Here is a 17,777-nt window from a genome sequence, read left to right on the forward strand (position 1 = left end):
TTATAAAAGGAAGATCGAAAAGCAGCATCACCAGACACACAAGCACACACACAGGGCTGACAGGAGTTGGCATGGTATCAGATCCACTGCTATAGCTGAGTGTCTGTGGGGGATTGAGGCGCGAGTTCTATGGTTTTTTTTATAAAGAAAACCTAGTTAACATCTACCTGCAGCATGCTGATAACACTGAGAGTCTCATTCCCTGGTGAAATGGAGGGAAACGTACCTCACATTCATGCCTTTGTCGTCAACAAAATAGAAAACGACTTCGCTAGGGATTAAGTTGTGAATTTGGAAAACAGATTGTGTTGGGACATACAGTAGGTTTCATTGACTGGGGGGATTACTGCTAGACACCCAAACACAATACAGTCCCATGGGAACAGAGGCGAGGTGGGGTGTTCCATTTTACATGGACTACAACAGAAGCAGACATAAAGGCATTCAGTCAGAGATGACTGGTAATTGGGCACCATGGGGTGTATCTCAATAGTCTAAATAAAGGCTACTTCTCAATAAGATATGAAGCACTTCCTCCCCTCGTCTCTTTTCCTTCATCAAGCGCCGGCTCTACGGGTGGCAAAGCCGGGCATGGACCCCCCCCAGATAGAATTTGTGCCACCCCCATAAACATAACAAATGGTATATTAATTACTATGCCCGGTTTTGCCAATGTAGCACCTCTGGGCCTCCCAGTAGCGCAGACCGGGACAGAGGCTACATGCCGGTGTGCGCTCATGATCTGAGGAGGGGGCAGAAAGGGGGGATGTAATAATTTAAGATTTTGTAGTTAAAATCCCAAAATGCATTCAGATTGGGCACTTAGCCATGCAATGTCATAAGATACTGCCTTCATTACCTTGTTTTAAGATGCTCATTGGATCCCAGGGTGGGGTCAAATTGACAGTTTTTTCTCTCACAGAGAGGGAAAAAGGTTGTTCACTTTTGCAGGTAGTTAGAGCTAGCTTTGTTACGTTTTGGTAGTGGTGCACTGAATAATTATAGCTAGTTGGCTAAGCTTTCACCAGCATGGATTCCGAAAATGTCTGGGCACTGTTAATAGCAAAAAAACTGAGGACCACCATGTCAAGACCAACGCAGAGCTCACCGGGCAGCCTGCTAGCCTATTAGCAAATGCAATACCTGCCCATCTCCTACACCGCCTCTGACCAACAACGATCGAAATGAGCCATGGACTAGCACCAGCAGCATGAGGGTAACATCACAACAAGCACCTGCACCTCCGCTACGCCAGCCACTAGCACCTGACCACCTCTGTGATTAGGAGCCAGCGCGCGTTTGTCTTGACACTTACCTGAGCCGCATTTTCAGTGGAAGAAAGTGGACCTTTTGTAACGCCTGGTTCAAGGTCTGCATTTGGTTGTAGTGCACGCTATGTCTTCTAATGAGGCGATGAGGACTTTTTCAATATGTGTAGCTCCCTTTACAATTTCTTTAGGAAACCCATGGTGGCTGCACAGTACACAGGGGAAAAACTGAGAAGACTTCTTGATTAGTGATGGACTGGCCACCTCGCCACAATGTCAGTCATTTTGAAATCAATTGACAACATCACAGAGATGCACGGTGAAATTTAATTTACTTGTGCATATGGCACAGATGTGAGACTTGAGGCCACAGGCTTATTGAAAGCAGTGACAGATCCAAGCTTTAAGTTTATTGCTAACATGACTCACAAAATTTTAGGACTCCTCCACTCTCCTAACCAGTTACTGCAGTCTGAAGCTACTGATCTGCACTCCTGTGTCAAACTTGTCCGCAGTATTGGTGTGTTGAAAAACTGCGATGAGATGCTGAATTTGAAAAAAACCTTTGGGAGGCATGCCAGGAGGGCATGAGCACACCAGCTCCAAGCAAAATGACAGAGACTCATAAGTAAAACTCTGCAAGAGTATGTAGTTGTGTAAGGAGTGACGCCGGACAGGAGAAGCAGGTACGGGGAGTCAAACATTTAATCAGGAATGGACATAGAACATGACAGGAACAGCATCAGCACACGGGAAAACATGGACATGTGACAAACATCAATCCCGAATCAGGGAACAGAGCTAGGGAACAGACAGATATAGGGAAGGCAATAACACAAGTAATAGAGTTCAGCTGGGTCCAATGAGCGCAGATGCACGTGATGGGGAAAGACAGGTGTGCGTACTGATGGTGGCTTGATTGCGTAATCCTGGAGAGGAAGAGCGGGAACATGCGTGACATTACCCCCCCCCTCTAGGGGCGCCACCCGTAATCCTGGGGAGGAAGAGCGGGAACATGCGTGACATTACCCCCCCCCCCCCCTCTAGGGGCGCCACCCAGCGTCCCACCTGGGCGAGCCGGCCGAGACATGGGCGCTGGGCAAGCAGGCTGGTAGAGAGGGAGGAAGAGCGGGAGCAGGCGTGACAAGTTGAACGCACAGTGGGTCAGCATGATAATGGAGACAAGAGGAAGTGTAAACAACTGTTTTTCAGCACTTTGGATGCCGTGCTGGGGGAAATGTCCTCATGATTTAGCGAAGGAAATATTCAACCGATGGAAACTCTGTGCACCATGGATGTCACGCCCTGACCTGAGAGAGCCGTTTTTCTCTGTTTAGTTAGGTCAGGCTGTGATATGGGGGTGGGCATTCTATGTATTTTGTTTCTATGTTTTGGCCAGGTATGGTTTCCAATCAAAGGCAGCTGTCTATCTTTGAATCTGATTGGGAACCATACTTAGGCAGCCCTTTTTCCCTCCTTGAGTTGTGGGATCTTGTTTTTGTGTAGCTGCTTTTGAGCAGCCCCAGAACATCACGTTTCTTTCTGTTTTCACCTGTTTCTTGTTTTGTTCGGGTTCACAAATAAAGTATGTGGAATTACCGGCCCGCTGCGCCTTGGCTGATCTATGACAGGGAGTTTGAAGATAGCGATTGTGACAATGGATCCCAAGAGCCCAAACTTTTTGTATGTGAACAAGGTCAAGCTACTGTTGAATCTAACCAAAACTGAACCAGTGGAAGCGGAGTTTATTGTGGCTTGCACATTCTTGCAAAGAAACAACAAATGGACCCCACTCAGTGTTCTTCAAAGATACGGCGGGCCTTTGTCAACAATGCCGACTGTGCTGTTGGCACTGAAACATGGATTAACATTTGGGGCATCTAAAGCAATGTACGAAAGTTCCTTCTCCACCTTGAAGAACGTATTCATTTAACACAGACTATCGTAGAAATGCAGTACTGAGAGAGACTTGGTCATTTCTTCAAACAATCATCTTTATTTAATATTGATTAATTATTGCAATAATTAGGCTGGTCGACCCTCCACCTTTGAGTGTTGGGCCGAGTAACCTAACCTTTACACAAATGCAGAGTACTATATATAGCTGACACTAACAATGCTCAGTCATGGTTGGTTCAACCCCCCTCATGCAGACCAAGGAGCATCATAAGTCACTCTGGGTTCATCCTGTCGTTATCTGCACGTGGGTTGTTGTCTTAACCCCACCCTGGCTTAGTTTCCCAGATGCATGGATGATTTTGAGACAATGAGGGATTGTTCTACTCCTAAGATAGCTCTAGTAAAACACATTCTTGTCTATATAATGCAGTCTTTAACCCATTTGTCAGCTCAAGCCATCTCTGGTGACCATACACCCAGATTAGCTGCAGGAAACTTGAGTGGAGACCATAAAACACAGAATTAAACAGAACATAAATGTCCTATTTGTTAAGTATTAATTGCTAACTATTAATATCAAACAAACCAGGTAAATATGTAATTTTTCTATTACAAGACGCAGCATGTTACATCAACGAAAATCCCAGTTTGTCCAGCTGGAATTTGAGATGGACTTGACAAGTACATTTCACCAAGAAGGAGAATGGAATCAGAAACTTCACATGAGGTTCAACACATCATCGAGGAGGCTTCAGGTCTTCTAAATAGTAAGCTACAACCTTTATGGCCCTGGCCGCTGTGCCAGAATAATTCATTAATTGGTTTCCCTTCTGTAAGCCTGTTTTTTTGGCAGATGTTTTATTGTAATGTATAGTTTAGGCCTTTTTACTTCAATGCATGTTAGATTTATCTGTGATTGTTAATGTCATTGCTTGCTTTTTTGGGTCTAATTGCTATAGATAAATATAGAGCTTTGCATTATTTGATGGGTATAGGGACAATGACAAATTTAGACTATTGGTTGTCCTCTGAGGTGAGCCCTGGCCTGGTGCATCTTGGGCTACCAGTCTTCGTGGGGCTTCTCTTCAATGTTGCATGCTTTCTTGTGTGCAACATGACAGCTGTTGTGTATATGGCTGCATTTCAGATAGACCTTTTTTTGTAAAATGTTTGTACATTTTATATGTCACAGCAGTATAGGACCAATACCGTGTGTAGCCTACTAAAAGAGGTAGGCAAATGTTCACTCTATCATTCATTTGCATTACACGTTGTGTGATTGACTACTGTAAAAGTTGTCAATACTATGAAAACACAGCCTACTTTTTCTCCCCCTCCCTGAGCTTTTGATATAGCATGTGTGTGTTGCTCTTTGAATGTGTATTGCTCTCTGAATTCACTCTTATTCGCTGCAGATTCAAATTGGCTACTGTTATGGAGGAGATTTCACATCAGCTATGAATATAGAATATGCACTTAATTTGACTTAGTTTGCTTTTCTGAAACTCTACAACAGAAAATATTTCGCACCTGGAGAAGTGGCGGATTGGCTTACGTTGAAGTTGAAGTTTACGTGTTGAAGTTTACGCTAAGTGTTGAAGTTTACACTATAAAGCCTGTAAGAATCTTTGATAGCCTAGTGGTGCTCATCCTGTCAAGCTGATCTGTGCATGTTGGTATGCGCAAATTATGTATAGTCCTATGGCAGATATGGCTGCATTTCGGATACACTTGTACAGTACCTTTAGAAAGTATACACAAAACTTCACTTTTTCCACATTTTGTTGTATTACAAAATACTATGTCATGTCAAAGCTGAAGAAAAATTCTAACATTGGAAAATAGAACACTAATATATCTTGATTAGATAAGTATTCAACCCTCTGAGTCAATACATGTTAGAATCACCTTTGGCAGTGATTACAGGTGTGAGTCTTTCTGGGTAAGTCTCTATGAGCTTTGCACACCTGGATTGTACAATATTTGTCAATTATTATTTTAAAAAGTCTTCAAACTCTGTGAAGTTGGTTGTTGATCATTGCTAGACAGGCTTTTTCAACTGTTGCCATAGATTTTCAAGCCGATTTACAGTACCAGTCAAAATATGGACACACCTACTCATTCAAAGTGTTTTTCTTTGTTTTTACTATTATCTACATTGTATAGTAATAGTGAAGACATCAAAACTATGAAAGAACACATATAGAATCAAGTAGTAACCAAAAAAGTGTTAAACAAATCTAAATATATTTTAGATTTTAGATTCTTCAATGTAGCCACCCTTTGCTTTGGTGACAGCTTTGAACACTCTTCCACACCCTTGCACACACTCTTTGCACACCCCAGCTTCACCTGGAATGCTTTTCCAACAGTCTTGAAGGAGTTCCCACATATGCTGAGCACTTGTTGGCTGCTTTTCCCTCACTCTGCGGTCCAACTCATCCCAAACCATCTCAATTAGGTTGAGGTTGTGTGATTGTGGAGTCCAGGTCATCTGATGCAACACTCCATCACTGTTGGGTCATTGTCCTGTTGAAAAACAAATGATAGTCCCACTAAGCGCAAACCAGATGGGATGGTGTATCACTGCAGAATGCTGTGGTAGCCATGCTGGTTAAGTGTGCCTTGAATTCTAAATAAATCACTGACAGTGTCACCAGCAAAGCACCCCCACACAATCACACCTCCTCCTCCATGCTTCACGGTGGGAACCACACATGCGGAGATCATCAAAATCATCAAATCAAATGTTATTTGTCACATGCGCCGAATACAACAGGTAGACCTTACAGTGAAATTCTTACTTACAAGCCCTTAACCAACAATGCAGTTCAACTACTCTGCGTCTCACAAAGACACGGCGGTTAGATCAAAAAATCTCTAATTTGGACTCATCAGACCAATGGACAGATTCCACCGGTCTAATGTCCATTGCTTGTGTTTCTTGGCCCAAGCAAGTCTCTTCTTAGTATTGGTGTCCTTCAGTAGTGGTTTCTTTGCAACATTTCACCCATGAAGGCCTGATTCACACAGTCTCAGTTGATGTTGAGATGTGTCTGTTACTGGTAATAATGAACTTAACCTCTGCAACAGAGGTAACTCTGGGTCTTCCTTTCCTGTGGCGGTCCTCATGAGAGGCAGTTTCATCATAGCGCTTGAGGTTTTGCAACTGCACTTGAACTTTCAACGTTTTTTTACATTTTCCGTATTGACTGACCTTCATGTCTTAATGTGACAATGGACTGTCATTCTCTTTGCTTATTTGAGCTGTTCTTGCCATAATATGGACTTGATATTTTAACAAATAGGGTAGTCTTCTGTATACCACCTCTACCTTGTCACAACACAACTGATTGGCTCAAACGCATTAAGGAAACATTTTCCACAAATTAACTTTTAACAAGGCACATCCGTTAATTTAAATGCATTCCAGGTGACTACCTCATGAAGCTGGTTGAGAGAATGCTGAGAGTGTGCAAAGCTGTCATCAAGGCAAAGGGTGGCTACTTTTAAGAATCTCAAATATAAAATATATTTTGACTTGTTATTAAAACTTCTTAGGGATAGGCCCCTTTTTTCTCCATTTCCTGTCAAAATGACATGCCCAAAGTAAACTGCCTGAAGCTGTTATGAAGCCAGGATATGCATATGAGAAAATACACTGCTCAAAAAAATAAAGGGAACACTTAAACAACACAATGTAACTCCAAGTCAATCACACTTCTGTGAAATCAAACTGTCCACTTAGGAAGCAACACTGATTGACAATACATTTCACATGCTGTTGTGCAAATGGAATAGACAACAGGTGGAAATTATAGGCAATTAGCAAGACACCCCCAATAAAGGAGTGGTTCGGCAGGTGGGGACCACAGACCACTTCTCAGTTCCTATGCTTCCTGGCTGATCTTTTGGTCACTTTTGAATGCTGGTGGTGCTTTCACTCTAGTGGTAGCATGAGACGGAGTCTACAACCCACACAAGTGGCTCAGGTAGTGCAGCTCATCCAGGATGGCACATCAATGCGAGCTGTGGCAAGAAGGTTTGCTGTGTCTGTCAGCGTAGTGTCCAGAGCATGGAGGCGCTACCAGGAGACAGGCCAGTACATCAGGAGACGTGGAGGAGGCCGTAGGAGGGCAACAACCCAGCAGCAGGACCGCTACCTCCGCTTTGTGCAAGGAGGAGCAGGAGGAGCACTGCCAGAGCCCTGCAAAATGACCTCCAGCAGGCCACAAACGTGCATGTGTCTGCTCAAACGGTCAGAAACAGACTCCATGAGGGTGGTATGAGGGTCAGACGTCCACAGGTGGGGGTTGTGCTTACAGCCCAACACCGTGCAGGACGTTTGGTATTTGCCAGAGAACACCAAGATTGGCAAATTCGCCACTGGCGCCCTGTGCTCTTCACAGATGAAAGCAGGTTCACACTGAGCACATGTGACAGAGTCTGGAGACGCCGTGGAGAACGTTCTGCTGCCTGCAACATCCTCCAGCATGACCGGTTTGGCGGTGGGTCAGTCATGGTGTGGGGTGGCATTTCGTTGGGGGGCCGCACAGCCCTCCATGTGCTCGCCAGAGGTAGCCTGACTGCCATTAGGTACCGAGATGAGATCCTCAGACCCCTTGTGAGACCATATGCTGGTGCGGTTGGCCCTGGGTTCCTCCTAATGCAAGACAATGCTAGACCTCATGTGGCTGGAGTGTGTCAGCAGTTCCTGCAAGAGGAAGGCATTGATGCTATGGACTGGCCCGCCCGTTCCCCAGACCTGATTCCAATTGAGCACATCTGGGACATCATGTCTCGCTCCATCCACCAACGTCACGTTGCACCACAGACTGTCCAGGAGTTGGCGGATGCTTTAGTCCAGGTCTGGGAGGAGATCCCTCAGGAGACCATCCGCCACCTCATCAGGAGCATGCCCAGGCGTTGTAGGGAGGTCATACAGGCTCGTGGAGGCCACACACACTACTGAGCCTCATTTTGACTTGTTTTAAGGACATTACATCAAAGTTGGATCAGCCTGTAGTGTGCTTTTCCACTTTAATTTTGAGTGTGACTCCAAATCCAGACCTCCATGGGTTGATAAATTGGATTTCCATTGATTATTTTTGCGTGATTTTGTTGTCAGCACATTCAAGTATGTAAAGAAAAAAGTATTTAATAAGATTATTTCATTCATTCAGATCTAGGATGTGTTGTTTAAGTGTTCCCTTTAGTTTTTTGAGCAGTATATATAAGGATATGCATTGGAAAGAAAACACTTTGAAGTTTGTTGAAATGTTAAAATAATGTAGGAGAATATAATACAATAGATATGGTAGGTGAAAATCCCCCAAAAAAACAACCAGAATTTTTTGTTTGAGAGAGACCATCCTCTTAGAAATTTAAGAGAAAGGTCATATTCTATATTAGCTCCCTGGATGCAATTCCTATGGCTTCCACAGGGGGTCAGCAGTCTATGTTCAAGGTTTCAGGCTTGTAACTTCAAAAACGAATAAGAAATAACAATTTTAGTGGAAGGACACAGTCTTGGAAATTCTTGTTTGTGCGCACCTTGAAGAAATTACGCACCTGCTAAAATCGGTTTCCTATTGAACATTCTTCTTTCCGAAAGAAATATTATAGTTTGATTACATTTTAGGGTATCTGAAGAGTAAATAGAAATGTATTTTGACTTGTTGAAACAAAGTTTATGGGTAGATTTTCTGATTCCTTTCTCTGCAAGATGAACGAGTGGATTACTCAAATTGATGGCGCCAACTAAACAGACTTTTTGGGATATGAAGAAAGGTTTTATCTAACAAAATGACACTATATGTTATAGCTGGGACCCTTTGGATGACAAATCAGAGGAAGATTTTCAAAAGTAAGTGAATATTTAATCGTTATACAGTGAGGGAAAAAAGTATTTGATCCCCTGCAGATTTTGTACGTTTGCCCACTGACAAAGAAATGATCAGTCTATAATTTTAATTGTAGGTTTATTTGAACAGTGAGAGACAGAATAACAACAACAAAATCCAGTTAAACGCATGCCAAAAATGTTATAAAATTATTTGCATTTTAATGAGGGAAATAAGTATTTTGGAAAGCATATGTTTGCCTCCAGTGTATATTTGGCCTTGTGCTGAAATGCACATGCGTTTTTCTTGATTTTTTTGTTGTTATTCTGTCTCTCACTGTTCAAATAAACCTACCATTAAAATTATAGACTGATCATTTCTTTGTCAGTGGGCAAACGTACAAAATCAGCAGGGGATCAAATACTTTTTTCCCTCACTGTATGTGAATGTATGAAACCTGTGCTGGTGGAAAAATATTTTGATGTGGGGCGGCGTCCTCAAACAATTGCATGGCATGTTTCTGCTGTAATAGCTACTGTAAATTGGACAGTGCAGTTAGATTAACAAGAATGAAAGCTTTCAGCCAATATAAGACACTTATATGTACCTAAATGTTTAAAATCCATAATATTTATGATTATTTATTTGAATTGCGCACCCTCCAGCTTCGTCCGGGTTGTCCAGCTAGCGGGACACTGATCCTTAAGAATTAACACTTTTTTGGTTACTTCTGTACATGATTCCATATGTGTTATTTCATAGTTTTGATGTCTTCACTATTATTCTACAATGTAGACAATAGTAAAAAATTAAGAAAAACACTTGAATGTGTAGGTGTGTCCAAACTTTTGACTGGTACTCTAAGTCAAAACTGTAACTAGGCTACTCAGGAATGTTCAATGCCCTCTTGGAATGCACCCCCAGTGTATATTTGGCCTTGAAAGGTGAAGTTGTTTCCCAGTGTCTGGTGGAAAGCAGACTGAACCAGGTTTTCCTCTAGGATTTTGCATGTGCTTAGCTCTATTCCATTTCTTTTTATCTCAAAAACTCTCTAGTCCTTGCCGATGACAAACATACCCATAATATGACGTAGCCACCACCATTCTTCAAAATATGAAGAGTGGTACTCAGTGATATGTTGGATTTGCCCCAAACATAACACTTTGTATTCAGGACAAAAAGTTAATTCACAGCAATTAAACTCTGTAACTGTTTTAAAGTCACCATTGGTCTCATGCTGAAATCCCTGAGCGGTTTTCTTCCTCTCCGGCAAATGAGTTAGGAAGGATGCCTGTATCTTTGTAGTGACTGTGTGTATTGATACACCATCCAAAGTGGGATTAATAACTGCACCATGCTCAAAGGGATGTTTTAATGTCAGCTTTTTTTACCCATCTACCATTAGGTGCTCTTCTTTGCGAACTGTTAGAAAACCTCCCTTGTCTTTGTGGTTGATTCTGTGCTTGAAATGCACTGCTCGACTGAGGGAGCTTACAGATAATTATATGTGTGGGGTACAGAGATAGAGTAGTCATTTAAAAATCATGTTAACACCATTATTGCACTCAGTGAGTCCATGCAACTTATTATGCAACTTGTTAACATTTCAGCTTTTCATTTTTTTATGAATTTGTAAACATTTGCAAAAACATAATTCCACTTTGACATTATGGGGTAGTGTGTGTGTGTGTGTATATCAGTGACACAAAATCTCAATTGAATGCATTTTACATTTCAGATACATTTTTGTACATTTGAACAGCAGTACTGTAGGACCAATCTACCTTGTTTTATTAAGGCTCTAAACCAATACTAGTTGTGCCCCCCATTGGATTTAAAATACCCCCTCAGGCATTTCATCCTGGAGCTGGGCAAGGCTGCTGGTACGCACAGCAACAAAGCGAAAGATATTCAAAACACCATTACATTCTGAAACAACAAATGAGGTGCAAGAAAGCATAGGACTGATGTTTCCAAACCTGGGGGTAAGTTGAAAATCCTACTTGGAGAAGAATGTTGAGGAAGACCCATGTGTATCTACTCTCCCTAGCAAAGCTGACCACCAAGTATATTACATCAAGCTTGTCCTCAGCTGCCATTAATAGATACGTTGCCATTTTGACTCAATTTGGGATCAGTTTGAGGCTTCAGAGGTTTGAGAGAGGCTAAATACCCAAAATCCTCATTGACATGAGTGAGACACGCTGTCTTTCTATAGCAGAAGGGATGTGAGGAGAATAGCTGTGTAGAATGTTCTGTGTGCGCTTCTGAACACAAATCTCAATATCAAACACAGGAGTTAGGGGTTTCTACACACACACACACACACTTATCTATTGTTAATGTTGGTGTGGATTACCTCCAATTAAAGAGAGTGTTTACCCAAACACCAGACACACAGGTACGCACTCATGCACACACACAACCTCCCTGCTGCAGACAGGAGGCCTCCCCTAGTCTTGCTGGCAGGACACAGTGTGCGTATTCTATATTATAAACCTGGTGGTTCAAGCCCTGAATGCTGATTGGCTGAAAGCTGTGATATATCAGACCGTATTCCTTTGGTATGACAACAAAATACTATTTACTGGTTTACTTACATTGGTAACCAGTTTTAATAGCAATAAGGCACCTCAGGGGTTTGTGGTATATGGCCAATATACCATTGCTAAGGGCTGTTCTTACGCACAACAAAGCGGAGTGCCTGGATTCTACTCCTCCTCTGGCCTTATTGCTTAATTTTACCCCAATCCCCACCTCTGCTAGCCTGTCTGAGTCTAGTTGAGCTGAGCTCAGACCTGGCCAGCCTGCTTGAATGAACAGGTATTGTTTCCCAGCTCCATATCCCCTTACAGCTTTTCCACAGGAGACAAAGACAGGCCGACATACCTCCCTCTCACACACACACGCACACACATGAGAACAGACTGACCTGTGTGTGTCATCATTCCGTCCCGGGTCTAGGATGGCAGTAGGAGTGTTTAGCATTGTCCTCAGAAAGCAAGACAGAGTGTCTGTAAATAAGGTACGTAGAATGCGTCTGTTTTCAGGTCTGTTCTCTCAATCTGTGAAAATGTAAGAGGATGTGTGTTGTTGACCCCCCCAGTTTTGTGTCCAGTGATCTCTGTCTCCTCTTTTCATCGCTTCCACCCCAGGGGCTCCTTCTCATCCCTCCTCTCCCCTTTCTAACTCTCCATCCTTCAATTAGTATGAGTGCATGGCGGGCTGGAGAGGCAGGCTACAGTGGGAAACATCGCTGTGTTCTCACCGCACAGCGCTGACAACAGAGGGGACTCTATCACTGTGCACTTAATAATGTGACTGACAGTATAGGGCTATTTCACTGTAGCCTATTGAAAGGTAATGTTGTCCCCTACAGTTATTATTAGAACTTTTATTTGTTATAGCTGGCCAGATATATGACAATTTGACTTTAGACAGTTTGTTGGGGTGGTTGATTCCGCAGAGGGACTTGGTCAAATCACTTTAGAGTGTTTTATATTTTGGAATACATTTTCCACTGGAATATTGATGCCTTATTATTTTACCGTGCCTATGTTGGTGTGTATAATTATAAACCAGAACAAATCTATCATCTGAGTTTAGCAGAGCTGGTATAAGAAAATATGATGATCAAGAACTATAGCTAGTTAGAATGGTATGGCCCATTTCCCTTGAAACAACCTTGAAACTAATATACTTGGTGGTCAGCTTTGCTAGGGAGAGTAGATACACATGGGTCTTCCTCAACATTCTTCTCCAAGTAGGATTTTCAACTTACCCCCAGGTTTGGAAACATCAGTCCTATGCTTTCTTGCACCTCATTTGTTGTTTCAGAATGTAATGGTGTTTTGAATATCTTTTTTTGTGTCACTGATATACACACACACACAATACCCCATAATGTCAAAGTGGAATTATGTTTTTACAAATGTTTACAAATTCATAAAAAATGAAAAGCTGAAATGTTAACAAGTTGCATAATAAGTTGCATGGACTCACAATGCATGGACTCTGCAATAATGGTGTTAACATGATTTTTAAATGACTACTCTATCTCTTAGCATTCACCATTTATTTATTTTGGCTCCTTTCAGAGAAAGTATGCTAATTATGTGATTCAAACTTAAACTAGTGAAATATGCTCCTTGTAAACTTTATTCATACATTGAGTCGGATCTACAGTGTTTAGCTACAATGTTATCTTTGTAAACAAGCTGAATGGAATGTTGGCCATGAGCATGAGCTGCTAGCTCTCCTGTTGTTTTTAGCATTTGCTAACAACCTCACTAGTTATGCAGCTAGGGATGTTAGCATTTTAGCCAGCTATTACCTTGATAAAATAAATTCACTTGACAGGGACTGAGGGTTTACTTCTATCAGCGAGTTGTTTTCTCTATGCAGGTAGTCCTACTATCTTATTTTGATCATAAAAAAAATGTTTTATTTTTATGTCATTGTATTTTATGATGTAGCTAATATACCTTGTGGTATCATATGTGCGTGTGGAGATTCAAACAGTGGCAGTCGGTGACGTTTAAGATGAGGGAGGACAATTCTTTTTTTAAACGAGCATGGCCTTATTTCTATTACAGCATATTGGATGACTGTCATTCATATTCCATTCACCCAGCTCAATGTAAAATCAATAGGTTTAGTCTACTACATGATACTCAAATTGTCCCTATACCCATCATGAGGTTGCTATAACCTAGCCTATGAATGAAAGTTTACAATGTAGGTTCCCAGGTCAAGATAAATATTAGAGTAATCAAGGTGACAGACATTGACACATTCAGTACCGCTTGCACACTCTTGCCTTCATCTATCTGATCTAGGGTGTAATCATTAGTCCAACAGTTGCAAATGAGAGTTTCTATTGGACAAATTCAGGTATGTTTATCCCCGTTTCGTTCCATTTGCTTCCATTTTAACCTGTTATGGCTAGGGGCCAGTATTTTCACGGCCGGATAAAAAACGTACCCGATTTAATCTGATTATTACTCCTGCCCAGAAACTAGAATATGCATATAATTATTGGCTTTGGATAGAAAATACCCTAAAGTTTCTAAAACTGTTTGAATGGTGTCTGTGAGTATAACAGAACTCATATGGCAGGCAAAAACCTGAGAAGATTCCAAACAGGAAGTACCCTCTCTGACCATTCCTTAAGCTTCTTGGCTCTGTTTAAAGAAAATGTAGGATCTTTGCTGTAACGTGACACTTCCTACGGCTCCCATAGGTTCTCAGAACCCGGGAAAAAGCTGAATAATGTAATTCCAGCCGCTGGCTGAAAAACTTTAGCGCGTTTGGATGGTGGTTGATCAGAGGGCCATCAGACTGAGGCTCGTGCACGAGGGGATCCCATGCTTTTACTTTCTCTCTCTTTGAACGTAAACACGCTTTGCCGGTCGGAATATTATCGCTTTTTTACGAGAAAAATTGCATAAAAATAGATTTTAAACAGCGGTTGACATGCTTCGAAGTACGGTAATGGAATATTTAGAATTTTTTTGTCACGAAACGCGTCGGGCGCGTAACCCTTATTTACCCTTTCGGATAGTGTCTTGAACGCACAAACAAAACGCCGCTGTTTGGATATAACTATGGATTATTTGGGACCAAACCAACATTTGTTATTGAAGTAGAAGTCCTGGGAGTGCATTCTGACGAAGAACAGCAAAGGTAATAACATTTTTCTTATAGTAAATCTGACTTTGGTGAGTGCTAAACTTGGTGGGTGTCTAAATAGCTAGCCGTGATGGCTGGGCTATCTACTGAGAATATTGCAAAATGTGCTTTCACCGAAAAGCTATTTTAAAATCGGACATAGCGAGTGCATAGAGGAGTTCTGTATCTATAATTCTTAAAATAATTGTTATGTTTTTTGTGAACGTTTATCGTGAGTAATTTAGTAAATTCACCGGAAGTTTGCGGCGGGTATGCTAGTTCTGAACGTCACATGCTAATGTAAAAAGCTGTTTTTTGATATAAATATGAACTTCATTGAACAAAACATGCATGTATTGTATAACATAATGTCCTAGGGGTGTCATCTGATGAAGATCATCAAAGGTTAGTGCTGCATTTAGCTGTGGTTTGGATTTATGTGAGATTATATGCTAGCTTGAAAAATGGGTGTCTGATTATTTCTTGCTGAGTACTCTGCTGACATAATCTAATGTTTTGCTTTCGTTGTAAAGCCTTTTTGAAATCGGACAGTGTGGTTAGATAAAGGAGAGTCTTGTCTTTAAAATGGTGTAAAATAGTCATATGTTTGAAAAATGGAAGTTTTTGTATTTTTGAGGAATTTGTAATTCGCGCCATGCCCATCATTGGCTATTGGAGCAGGTGTTCCGCTAGCGGAACGTCTAGATGTAAGATTAAGAAATGTTTTACAACAAAATTGGCAGAATGAATACACCCCTCATCACACGCAAACACAGTTCACTTTCATAGCAGCTACATACAAACAGCAAAATAATTTTGCTCATGGTATAATTCCTTCTCCTCTTACCTTCTCCCTTCGCTTGTGGACTTCAGTGCACAACATATCAGCTGTCTGTGACCAGGCGAAAAAATCTTTCCAAGCCAAACTTTATATCATAACCGCTAACTGCTACACATAGCCTACATCGTTGTCACCATATTAGCTAACGTCATAGTCAACATAGCTAATAGAACTAACGCATTAGTAAACCTGCTACAATCATGCAGTACAGTCAGTAAGCAGTTTATCAGTTACATCGGTGGGCCCCGGTGGCAATAAATTAATAAAACTTACATTGACTTGGAAGAGTTCCAGTGTTGGATAGCCATAGCCAGCTAGCTAACATATGATCCCTCTCTGTTTGAGCCAGGTGTTTGAGTAGGCTAAACTAGCTAGCTGAATTTGCTAGCTAAGTGAAAGTGAAAAAACCTAATCTCTCTCTGTCATTCTCTCTCTCTATCACTTCTCCTTCATTTTTAAAGAAATGAATTTGTTCATAACTGTTCAACTATTGTTTTCTCTCTCTTTGAGTCAACTACTCACCACATGTTATGCACTGTAGTGCTAGCTAGTTGTAGCTTATGCTTTCAGTACTAGATTCATTTTCTGATCCTTTGATTGGGTGGACAACATGTCAGTTCATGCTGCAAGAGCACTGATAGGTTAGAGGACATCCGCCGGAAGTTGTCATAATTACTGTGTAAGTCTATGAAAGGGGGTGAGAACCGTGAGCCTCCTAGGTTTTGAATTGAAGTCAATTTACCCAGAAGAGGACGGAAACTAGCTGTCCTCCGGCTACACCATGGTCCTACCCGACAGAGTGCTGTTGAGGCTATTGTAGATCTCATTAATTACAAAACAGTGTGTTTTAATCCATTTTTTGGTGACGTGAATATATTTAGTATAGTTTTATCTGAAAAGGAGAATCTTTTTAATGTTTAACCATTTTAATTTGTCTGAAATTCACTGGGGAGGATTGGCCTTCCCTTCCTCCTCTGAGGAGCCTCCCCTGTATTCAATGTACTCTTTCTTTCTGCTCACAAACACACACTACAACAAATCAATCAATCAAATATATTTATGAAGCCCTTTTTACATCAGTACGCTTGTGTGTATGAGGAAGTGCATACTATTCTCTATATTATCATGTTCCCTTTCCCTCTCCACTCACTCACTCACTCACTCACTCACTCACTCACTCACTCAGTCTGTATTCCCTTCCTCCCTATTCTGCTCTCTCTGCAATACCAGCTCTACTGCACACACTGCCTCTCTCCTAGAAGAAATCAAACCAACTTTCCACTGTGTTGTGGTGACTTGTTAGCCAGTGTCTAATCTTTTGTCCAAGCTGTTTCTCCTGGCAAGGCAAGCAGTGTTAGAGATTTACCGAAACAGTTATATTTCACCTCTCTCTGGTCTCAATTTATTGTACTTTAAACAGATGTATTTTTGTAGATTGTAATGGATGTAGGCCATGAACATGTGTGTGTATGTGGAAGCATGCATCTGTGTGTGAATGTGTATTATGTTTGTTTGAAGGTTCCATCTGTGGAAGAGTTTATTAAGTTATTTGTTGTAATTAGACAGTGAGATAAGCTGAGCTGTGGCTGTAGAGTAGTACAGTATGGGAAGTGAAGGGTGTCTTAGGTTTGGACGATATTATAATACTACTGATTGTATATCAGCAAAGGTAAATTGCCTCCCACCACCCATGCTACAGGTGGTCTGCTCATTGTTCCAGACACCTTTTGGAAGGTGACTGTTTCAAGTTTGAAAGTTTATTTTCCACATGCACAGGATACAACAGGTGTAAATCAGTACAGTGAAATGATTACCTTGAGAGCTCTTTCCAACAATGCAGTGATAGTAATAATTATATAAACTGAACATAAATATAAACGCAACATGTAAACAGTTGATCCTAGAACCCATAATCTTTCCATACGCAAAAAAACATATTTATTTCATATTTTGCGCACAAATTTGTTTACATCACTGTAAGAGAGCATTTCTCCTTTGCCAAAATAATCCATCTACCTTAAGCTGCCTCCAACATCGTTTTAGAGAATTTGGCAGCACATCTAACCGGCCTCACAAGCGCAGACCACGTGTACCCACGCCAGCCCAGGACATCCACATCCACATTCTTCATCTGCGGGATCAACTGAGACCAGACACCCGGACAGCTGATGAAACTGAGGAGTATTTCTGTATGTAATAAAGCATTTTTTGTAAAAAAAAAAACGAATTCTGATTGGTTGGGCCTGGCTCCCCCAG

This window comes from Salmo trutta, chromosome 7 (genome assembly GCF_901001165.1).
Source record: "Salmo trutta chromosome 7, fSalTru1.1, whole genome shotgun sequence".
Classification (NCBI taxonomy): Eukaryota; Metazoa; Chordata; class Actinopteri; order Salmoniformes; family Salmonidae; genus Salmo; species Salmo trutta.